Genomic DNA, 12,030 nt, shown 5'->3' on the forward strand with positions numbered 1-12,030 from the left:
CTGTATCTGAGTTACCTTCTAATCAGATAATTTTTGTACATATGCAGACTTATAATAATGTTTTACATTTTTATCTCACTTTTGTAATTTGTATATAGCATATAGGAATTACTCTTGTTAATTTACATGTATTTTCAATATTTTTTCAATATTTTCAATTATTTGTATTTTTGATATCCTTTTATCTAGTTGATAAAATGAAACATTTATTTACTGTATAACCTATGATTTAACCGTGAACCAGTCCACAGGAAGAGCATCCATGTTCAAATTCTGCTGTAAGGTTTTATTTCATGTAGTTCAGCTGAAATGGCTCTTGAGGTGTAGATGGTTCTTCCTCTGTGGTATAGGAAGACATAGGTAGGGAATGTTGATAAGGTGCTGAGAATCACCAGCATTTTACATTGGGAATGTGTTTTTCAGGGATCTCTCTGAAAATTCTGTGCTAGGCCCTGAGGGCATCTCCAGGCCCCCTGTTCTGTTCCCCAAACCTGGCCTTCCCTGGCCATGGTTTCAGCCCCACAGCAATGCCCAGTGCCCCAGTTCTGCCCAGCTGCCTCGTGGAGTCATAAAAGGGCAGAAAGGGGGTGGAAACATTCCTTTGACATCAATGTGCCATGCAGGATGCACCAGGATCATTGTGCTGCTTACTCCAATGGGCCTGAGATTTCCCTATGCTTGCTCGCTCTCCTTAAATACCCATAAAATCAAAGTAAATTGGGGACAAAGGGGGTGAAAGGGTGTCTGTTTGAATGTACAAAATATACTTGTGTGCTATGTGCACATTTCAATTAAGAAACCCAAATCTCCAGCCTGCATAGTGCATTTGTCTTCATTTAGAACAGAATCCTGCGAGCAGCAGCATGGAGCACATTTTTCACTTAGCAGCTTTATTTCAGCGAGGTCAGAGCTGACGGCTCAATCTTTTGCTTCCTCTGGCATTGTTTGCATCCTACTGAACAACGAGAGGCTCTTCAGCAGCAGGCTCCGTCATTTGGAAAGCCAGTCAGATGAAGAAAATTCTTTTTTTCTTGGGGAAGGGAATATTTTCACATCTCCTTAAGTGCTGTTTAAATGAATTGCTCTACTCATTTACACATGTTGAAATAAATTATAATAGATTTTCTTCCTTCCCTGAACCTAATCCTCATTCTGTGTACAAAAAGAAAGACAGTTCTTCCTATTTTAAAATGACATTTTTAAGAACTACATGGAAAATAGTTCACTGAAACAGAATGACAGCTATAGTATGTACAGTCCACAGCCGAAACAGGGAGAACAGTGCTTGTATTTATACTGTTATTCAGACTAGAAAAAAATATACAAAATGTAAACAGAACAGTCTAGATAAATATTAAACAATATGAAATATACTCACTGTATGAGCATATTTAAGCTCTCTGTGGTATTGTGCCTAAAAGGAAACTAATGTTTGCTATCTGTCAAATCTTGCTTTTTCCCTCAATGGTTGTTTTCCCGGCATTTTGGCTTTCGAGACTATCTCTCACTCGGTAAGTGAGAGTCATAAATTTTACAATGAATTTTAAATTCCCAGCACTGACACCTATTACATCTTCTTACTTGAGAAATGAGCTGGCAGTTTAGAAGTGTAGTAACAAGTAAAATAAATGAGTCTTACTCCTAAGACTGAATTTCAAGAAACTTCTGTTTTTAATATGGGATTACCTCTACAAAATCTCAGATCCTTCTCATTTGTAAAATCAGTGGTTTTTCATCAACAATTATCCAACATTCTCTTGGTAATAAAACGCCTTTCACTGAATTCTGTTAATATTAAAAATGTCTATAAACGAGTTTTTTAGTAGCCAAAGTCCAGGTTTTACTAGAAGAAGTCCAAAGGATCAGAGGAATGTTGAAAAGGCATCCTCACTGACTTTAAAAGGGCTGTTCAGTCATTGCATGAAACTCCAAAGGAAATTGAAATTCCAAATAGAAATTACAGATTTGTCACGAAAGACAAAAGACAACCCCAAGTATGTCACAGTAGAATCAATTTTGATAAATTACAAGGAGAATGATCAAAAGAGGAAATCTTCTGAATTTTTGTGAATAGATAATGATTTTCTTGAATACAGGCAACCTGATAAAATGCTAGAATGCAACGTAATACTTTGTTTCATAAAATTAAATTGCTAAGATTTTTTGATGGAGTTGACTTCAGATCTTGACGAACAGTGTCTCAGAATGAATAAATCACTTCAATGCTAGACAATACAGCAAATATATTCAGCATCAAAATCTTCCTTTGTTATACAACAATACCAGTAATAAAGTTTTTATTTTAATTCCTGTAGTTTCAATGTAAATCAGAAATTGAACTTACTGAATAAAAAACCTCTTTCAAAAATGGGATTTATTAGAAAAAAATAGACAACTTTATTTGAACTCTAGTGTTTTCTAAAGCATGGACTGTACTGATGATTTTTTTTGCAAAAGATCATTATCTGAAGACTAGTATTTTCTTTTGAATGTAGCAGGTGATTTCCACATGGCATGGATTGAGGTATATAATCTTTTTTTTTTTTATCTACATTGTGTGAAGAATCAGTATATCTAGTTATTTTCATGATAACTTTTTAATATCAGACAGCCTTCTGCATCATGTCAGTAATCAGTCTCCAGAAAACTGTATTGACTTACAGAACTGTCATGCGTGAGTTTTGGGCAAAAGTATACAAAATACTTGGTTCATTGCCTATAGTTACAGCTAAATCTTGAGTTTTCATGATTCTGTAAAAACTAGAGGAGGTCTTCTGGACAGTCCAGGGAAACTTCTACTGGTGTAAGGGTTCTTATTCTTCATGACTTGTAGGTACTTGCTGTCTCATTTCTAAGTATCAAATTGATTTCTATTATAGAATTACTGCTGGCAGGAATTGTTTATGGCTTGTATTTTATAGTGTCAGGAAAACACAGGAATTTTTTTTTCCCTTGTTATAATTCACAGAATTCCAAGTAAGTTTCATGTTCTGAATAAATGCAAGAATTCACAAAATTCAGAATTTTGTTACAAAATATTTTGTTCAGACATGATGGGCATTGTATATTTCCAAATAATACATTTGGAAAGCTTCAGAACTTCCTTTTTATCATACTATTCAAAACAAAATATTTGACAGGAACTATTCTTTGGTTCAAGAAATAAAATGTTTTTGATGAATAGGCTTGTCGTCATAGAAACAGCTTGTTGGTTATTGTAATAATTTCGCAAATCATATCACATATTATTATATATACTCAGGTATATATATATTATATATACTCAGGTACTGTCCATGAAATGGTAGTAGTTACACGACTCTTACTTTCTCATGTGCTAAATGCACTATATAGTAAGGTGTAGGGAAATAAAATATGGCCTCCTTAAATCCCCTGGTATTCATTATTTTTTWAAAAAACATGTAATTTAAACTTTACAAAGCTTATTTTTTTTCCATCCAAGTAATATTTTGCTTACTGCTTTAATGCATAATATGAGTAAGACACTTTTATGGTCATGTGAATTTTCTGCTGTGAAAGTTTTTACAGTTCTGCATTATTCAGTGTGTTTAGTCTTTCCACAAATGCCTAATAATTTTTCACAAATATTTCTGCAGTAAAAATTTGTTTTACCTATTTATTTGGAATAAAAAAGGAGTGTTGTGACTAGCATCAGGTCCCATTGATTTAACCTGCATGCATTTTCACATTTTTTCCTTCATGTATCTCAAGAATAGGTTAAGTTTTATTGTGAACCTTCTCCCATCAAATTGCTCACAAAGTTGTATGGCTAATTATGTAATAGTATTATTAAAAAAGTGTTAAAAAAAAAAAAAAGGAAAATAAAATCTCCATTCAAAAAGTATCTATTTTCCATATTATTTTAAAAATATATATGTAGAAGGACAAGCTATGAGGAAAAAGAAACAACGCTGAGTTTATTGGGAATTGAATGGAGGTAATGAATATGGGGAGAGAGGTATGGATCTAACAAATGGGAAGATGGAGGAAAAGGGACAGAAAAAATCCCAAACTACTTTCTATCCCTAAAGCAAATAATGTGTACATGTGTGATATGTGAACATATGGTAGCAAACTAGGACAAGGCTTGACTCAAGCCAAGGCTTCTATTATGTAAAATCAGCTGTTTCAGCTTAAAATCAGTCAGCAGATATAGTTTCCTGACATGTAAAAAGTTAAGTAAAGCTGACTGATAGGAGATGGAGCTGTATAGATGAGAAAGGAGCACYAGACTGTCTCAAACTTTAAAAGGAAATGAATAAGAGGTGGAAGCAAGGTTAGGTGACCCAGGAGGAATATAGAGACACTGTCCGAACAGTGCAGGGATGGAGACTGGTAAAAAACAAAGTTACCAGGAACTGAATCTTGCATGCAACAAGAAAGGCAATAAGAATGACTTCTGCAAGTACAACAGTATATACAAAAGCTAATCTATTTCAATATAAGGAAATATTTTTTAACATGAAGGTGATTGAACACTGAGTAGATTGCCAAAAGCGGTTGAAGGGTCTCCATTCTGGGAGATATTTAAAACACAATTCTGAGCAACCTGCTAGAGCTAATCCTGCTTTGAGAAGGATAACTGGGCTTCCATCCCAGAGGCATCCCAGAGATGCCTTCCATCCTCAAGAAATCTGTGATTCTCTTATCCTGCAATTTGATTGCAGTTGTACAGATCAGTATGCAAACACTGTTACTTTAGATAACAAAAAGAAATCCTTTTGAAGAGAAAAGTCAGTGATAATCAATCTTCTCTTTTTCTGTTTAGTCCCACCAACAGGCTTCCATAATCAAAAGAAATAACAAAATTCTAATATTTTTCCTTAATTTTCCCTCAATACACAAGTAATTTTAAGAAGGTGTTTCTGCTCATTGTCAGTCTTTACCAATCAAGCTGGATTTCTGCTTTAAGCTTTCTTAAGCTTTAAGATTTCCTAAGCTTGTTTTTAGCATTGTCCTAGAAACAGAACTAGGATTATAGGGTTCAAAATGGTGTAAAGTATGATATCACTGCAATTTAATGATCMAATGTCTTTATCTAGAAGCCTTACGGTTGCAATTACACACATGAGATGTTGAAGACATGTCCCAGAAGCACAACCTTATTTGGGACTCCAAAGGAGGCATTTGATATCTTCAGGCAGTAGATTTATTCCATCTAAGAAGTTTTATTTTAGGATAGGATAAATCAGCATTTGGTAACTTCCATCTCTCTGCACTGGCAATTGAGACTGTAATCCCTTTATTGACTATAGTGGCTTATAAAAGTTATCTAATCTTATAATATAYGTTCGACAAAAGGACATGAACTCCATCATACATAAAAAGGGCAGCAATCTTCCAGGGAGACTGAGAACTTGGTACATGGAAGCCACTGTGKTTATCATACATCTCTGGCCTACTTTTTAATTCTATCCCATGGCAACTTTTGTGAACAGCTGTTCTAGAAAAGTAATTAGCTATTAATTTACATTGGTAATAGGCCAGTGCAGATGTACTGTTTTGTGTTAACTATACATTTACAACCCATTTGTACTTCTTGGACAGTAAAAAAGAAAAAGGATCCTGCAGTATTATTTTTGACCTTATCCTTTGTTTCTARGTCAAGAGCATTCATAGAGAGTTCCTCAAGGAGTTTTTATTCTCTTTAGTTTCCAGGAAACACTCTGTCTGAATGTGATCAGAAGTACTGTATTTCAAATTTAGCTTCAGAATTTTGATTCAAAGTCTTTCGGTATTCATATTGACATATTAGTCACAGCATTATTCCTTTTATGTTGAGCACATTATTTTAGTAAGAACCTGAGTTCATTACAGTTCATTGAACTACTCAGGCATTCAGTATATCTGTGAATTAGTAGTGAATCATTCAGAACTCGACCTTTATTTACTTCTGAATAACATTAAAAACTGCTGAAGAAGAATTTTGATTGTAAGCTTTGCTTATTCATATACTGCTAGTCAGTAAAGACACATTATATTATTTCCACTAATTCTGTGACTGAAATATTTTAAACAGAACATGAAATTAATCTATTATGCATTTCTGGTAAATATCTCTGTCTTAGAATGAGTTCATTAGACATTTGGGAAGCTTCTCGCGTTGTGAACATTTTCAAGAGTTCTCAGAGAACATACATAAGATCTTACTATTCTCACAACATATTGAGCTGGGAGCTTTCATTGAGGGGTGGGAGGTGGGGTGAAACCAGAGACAGAGGTATCTTCATTTGCTGATAAAGCCAGTACTGAAGCTGATGACATTTAATTTCAAGATTAAAAATTAGCAAAGATCTTTGTATCTTCCCAATATAATCTGAGCTCCTGGGCTTGAAACACTCAGTCTCTGGATTTGCTTACTTTGTTGAATGCTTATTGGCTATAGTAGCACAGCAATTTAGACACCTTGCTATGTTTCCAGAAATGTGAGTTTGTTTGATCCAAACTCAAGATGAAAGCTCCTTACTAATATCCTACTTCAGAAATCCTACCTATTTGGATATGATCTCTAAACAAAGAGATGTTTTATCTGTTCACTTGTCTATAGAAGATAATGATCCCTCATCTGGAAGGCACAGTGGACCAAAGTAACTGAACATGGGGCATATCACATACATGTGAATACCCTGTACTCAGATGACTCTCTCCTTTGTTGTAGCTTCAGTTAAATCTTTCTCAAGCGTTTACCCAGGAGACAAGAAAAATGACTGCATAGCAGCAATGATCTTTAACTAAAGGTTGAACAAGGATACATTGGAAACATCAGGAATGATGAAATAAAATGGGAAGAGTCTTGCATGTTAGATTCTGTCCTTACTGCAGGTGCTAGTGCTATTCTATGAACAGAAGCTATTATTCAGGCAAGGGGCAAATAAAAGGTTAGCCTCTTGCAGTAACTTCTAGACGTGTTTGCAAATATATCCTTGATTTGTCATTGTGTTTCTCACAAAAGTGCAACAGACCAAGACTATGGTTTTCTCATTGAATTTTTTGCTGTTTGACAGAACAGCTCTTTTTCAGCGGCTTTTTGCATACACCTTCGATTAATGATTCAGGTAAATGATGTCCAGCTGCATGCAACCTTATGCCACTACATTTGTTCACTATTTCCTGGCATGTGACATCATTTTTCTGATTAACCGCAAAAACTGGCATAGTTCATAGTGACAATAAAGAGAATCCTACAAAGGATCAAGCTCTCTMTATATACAGTAGCATTAGATGACGTATAAATAGCACCCAGCTCTATTTTATTAGCATTTCAATTCTAATACTATTTATTAGATACTTCTCTTAGCAACTGCATAAGTTACAGTCTCCAGGCAAAATGTTTCATGTAGTATCATCTCATTAATTATGGCAAACGCTTCTTCACAATATTATTATGAAAAAGGCAAAAATTGCAGTGCAGTTTTAGCACCAGCTAGGTATAAATAAACTTATTTGTCTAATCAATACAAATTATATTAAGGAGCAAAGTCTGAACTGACAGGAAAATTTTTTGACATGATGGAAGTCCAAGACATGGATGGTGGGAGTAAGAGAAATCCCTTAAAACTTAATTTCAGTCAGAATCTACAGGATCTAGGTTATCCAGTTCCAAGGTGATATGAGATAGTAGGCTTAAATATCTTAGTCATATACTCAGTTTCTGAGTAGGCTGCAATAATTTGGAACAGGCTACCCAAGAGGATACCATTTGAAAACGTTAAGGTGTTTAAAAAGATCAAGCTGAGTTTGTCAAAAGATATCTTGGATGTCCGAATGCTAAGATGGTATTCTCAATTCTTGTTCACATAAAGTAACCCTTCCTTTGCTGGATGGATTACATTTAGGTTTGTGTTTACCATATGCAGAGATTCTGTAGCAGGACTATGAATACGTTATGGGAGTATATAGTATTTTTTTTTTTTTTTTTTGGCTGAGGTGTCTATTAGCTAAGTATGCTGGCTAATACATATTTGAGACAGCTGCAGTTAATGTGCTACTGCTACACTAAGCATTATCATGCAGGTGGTTGGTGAGTATCTGCTGCTTAGACAGCCATCAATGAGTAGGGAGACTCTCAGCTTTGGGATAAGGTTCTTACTGCCTTCCATATTTGGGCTTTCTATTTTTATTTAACCAGCATCATATTCATGTGTATTTTTGTTTCMTGAGTAAAGTGGTGTAATATTCACTCATATCTAAAGGGATTCAGTCAAGCATTGGACATTTCAAAGGAGACTTGATGGAAATTACAGACCTAATTTTCTTCTTTTCCACACCTTTAACCTTTTTTTTTTCTTTAATTCCACAGAGATTTTTCAGTTTTAGTAATTAAAATAAATTAATTAAAAACATTTTAAAAACTCCAAGAATGCAAGACTGTAGCAAGCCTTGGAAATTCTTTAATGTAGTTTCACACTTTCTCTTTTAATTCACTTATTAATTAAATAGGCTATTTTATTAGCTTTTTTTCTTTACTTTTCTTTTTTGTGTGTCTGTAAACTACCATCTATTCCTTCTCAGCATTTGTTTCACCTAGCTAAACAAGCAGAGATTTTGTAATCTTCTTTTAAAAAATAGTCATCCCTGATTGCATATCATCCCACTAGTCCTTCTCTCTCTTTGTTTTTATTTTCATAGGCAAACCAGGCCCAAAGCTGGAGACAGCTTTCATAAAGGTGAGATTTAATGCAGTTCTAGCTTTTTCAGAGATAATAATGATAAAAATGTAAAATTATATGTCAGTAGCAGAGCAAAGAGGGAAATATAAACTCTGTGCAGAGTTTAACTTTAAGACTGTACTATGCTTTGTAAGTTTTTTGTGTACTTTTAGCAATGGTTTTCAGACTTTTTTTTAATGCAGGAAAAAATGGCTAAAGGGTAAAAGATGATAGTGCTCAAGGAGACTTGGGAATGCTGGTCTCTGCCTTTTAAATTGTTGATCAATTTAGCATTTTTATGTATAGCAACTACCTTCAAAAAGGTTAACATCTGTCAGTTGCTAAAGTTCTTCCTCCGCCTGYATGTGGGAGACGAGCAGTTGATTTYGTAAAAGGAGAGAAGAGTATCTCAAATACCTCTGCTAAAAAACACTGAGTTTTTCAAGATGGRAAGATTTTCAGTTTTTCAAGTTTTTCAGTATGGAAAGATTTAAACAAAACTGGGCATGAAAGAAGTTTTAATAAAACCTATTCCGTGTAGTAAGGATTCATGTTCTGTTGTTGCAACTGAATATTGCTAGTAAGTGTTCACACTTAAAATTCTTGTTTCTGAGTGTCAGTAAAATGAAAACAGAATTTGTTTTCAATTTTCTATTTCTGCTTAAACATTATTGTGTAGCTCAGAGGACAGAACAATCTTTATGGTACAGGGATGCCTTGCTACAAGTGTGGGAAATTGCTTTGCTGTTTCTCAAGGGGAGAGGCTAGCTGACTCCCAGGATGCAAGACAGAACAAAGACTCTAATTGTCCTTTAGACAGAGGTGCATGTAGCCTCAAGATTTCACTGGGAATAATATCCTACTTTGTCCTGTGAAGCCTCCATCATATTCTCTCAGCCTTGTCATATGATCACCAGACAGCTGAATGGGATAAGCATGCCATTTTGCTTTTGGGTTTGACCAATTACTTGCTCTCTAAAGGAGAGTGCAGATAGACAGCTGATACATAAGTGGAGTCTCAGCCACACAATAAACAGAACATATCCTTAGTTTGGGGAACAGAGGGGCTTGTTAAATGAAGAAGGCCAGTGGTGAATGGTGAGGCTTAGAAGAAAAAATCTAAACGAACAGCCATGTTTCCCTCTTCTTTGGTTTCTGCAGCCTCCATTGTGCGCTTCTCTCTCTGTAGCCAAGTGACCTCTAAACCCTGCAAACAGCACACAGGGCTTTTTTTCTTCCTTCTCTGTGTAGACTATTATCCTTTCATCTTGAAAGGTCATTGGGTATTGGCTGAAGAAATAGACCACTTAGCTTTGAGTGTTCTCCCTGTTTGAAGTGATTTGCCTGTTTGTTTTATAAATGGAGGTCTGTCCACAAACAAATTGAAAATTAGTTACTTGCCTTTCCCAGTCAGCATACTGTAGGTGTTGTGCCATGAGAAGAACAGGTTAATCCTGAAGCAGATTGAAATACTTCATCAGCCACATGCAGAGCTCAGTGATCTGGTGCAGTGATGAGACATTTGGAGAGCCTGTGCCAGCAGTTACTGCAAAACTGGAAATAAGCTTTCGGAGAAGCTCCRATATTTAAACCTCAGAAATATTTACTAAAATGAGATTTCTCTTGCTGCATGAAAAATCATGTCAAGCTTGTATGCATATTTCAAGTATCATACAGATCAATCTTGACAAGTTAAAGACAGCATTACATTTATCACTCATACAGGACAAGACATGATTGGGGAATCTGAAGTATTGCCTGTAATTTTCAAGTACTGAGATGGAATTCTTCCAGGTATTTTTTGCCAACTTAAGAAAAGATATTTTACTGTATTTATGTGCAGGTGCTAAAATACAGTGAAGCTGCATAAAAAAAAGAACAGTTTTTTAACTCTGTGCTTATGCTGAAGAATTCTTAAATTAGGTTCTGGGTTTCATTAAGCTCGTGTAGGAGCAGCCTGTGATGCTGAGTTTGGACCTGTATCTCAAGAAGCAGACATGAGGCAAAAGCAACAAACAACTTGTCTTCATCTGATGTGAATTAGAACTGTCTTCTTACTCATGTTCTTGTATTATTTATACAAATTGGTGTTTATTATCAGTTCAAGTATCAAAATTTTTATTTTCATCTGAACAATATAGAGTAAAAGAAGAGAATCAATGAAACTGTGGGGGATTTATGAAATATAAGAGGAAAGTGCAAAGGAAGCATCTATGAGAAAGAAGCATATAAATATACCGGTTCTGGGCATTTTTTATACACACACACAGAGTCAAGAAATGGAGGCAGCAGTTGAAACAGGAGTAGTTTTATTCCCCATCTATCAAACAGTTTTAGCAAAGTAATTGAAAAGACAGCACATGGAAAGTTATTGAACGTTGAATTTTTATTCCAGAACACCATCAATATTAGTTGCCAGAATTTCTTGCAGCTAGGATGAAGAATTTATGTCTAAGGCAGGCAGAAGGGCCCCTCAAAGTTAGAAGTGGTAGTTGCCACTGGGAGTAGAGGTTACTTCACAGAAGCATGTGAATCACTCTTRAGCTGCTCCTTTTATGGTCCCTATTTTTTTGTATGGTCAAGTACAGTTTTTCAGTCTCCTGATATATCAGGCTTGGAACCTTTCAAAGCTCTAAGATCATTAGGAACCTATATGTTGTGTGCAAGTTTACTGTGAAGCAATTAGATGACAAGAACTTAAGCGTTCTTGAAGACTTACTGATATTCCAGTTCGCCATGTTGCACATTGCAGAAAACTAAAACTAAAAAAAAAAAAAAAAAAAAGCGGTTGTGTTTTTAATCCACGTTTCATTCTGCAACTTGGAGAATGAAAAAAAAAAAAAAAAGAGTCATTGGCACTTCTGCTCTTTTTATTCATTACTCTTCTTTGCAGGGTACTAGAAATTAACCATATCTGAGTATAGATATAACATATTTGTTGTCTTATTATATAGGATTTAAAAAGAATCTTTCAAAATGGAGAAATATCTCTTTTGTCTTCATGAATTTAGGATGTGTTGTTCAGAGAGATAGACAATAAAGGATTTTGGATCAATCAGAGTATCACTTAACTCAAAGCTGCTGAGCAAAATGATGTATTTCATCATACACAAAGTTATCTTCTAGAATGACAAATGTGCGCTAGTTGTTTTGGCAGCCTGTTTATATCCTAGAAGAGTAATGACATCTTTATGCAGAAAGATAATTTCCTTTTACTATTTTTTAAGTAAAAAAAGATAATGACAGCTAAGCTCAACTCCTTCTATTTTGATAAAGGTTCATCTGTGYTTTCCATAACTACTTTTCAAATAGCTGTATTTCATCGCATATTTTTGTTTGTTTGTTTTTCTTTGGTTGAAAT

This window comes from Nothoprocta perdicaria, unplaced genomic scaffold (genome assembly GCF_003342845.1).
Source record: "Nothoprocta perdicaria isolate Ctin4 unplaced genomic scaffold, notPer1 scaffold_221, whole genome shotgun sequence".
Taxonomy (NCBI): domain Eukaryota; kingdom Metazoa; phylum Chordata; class Aves; order Tinamiformes; family Tinamidae; genus Nothoprocta; species Nothoprocta perdicaria.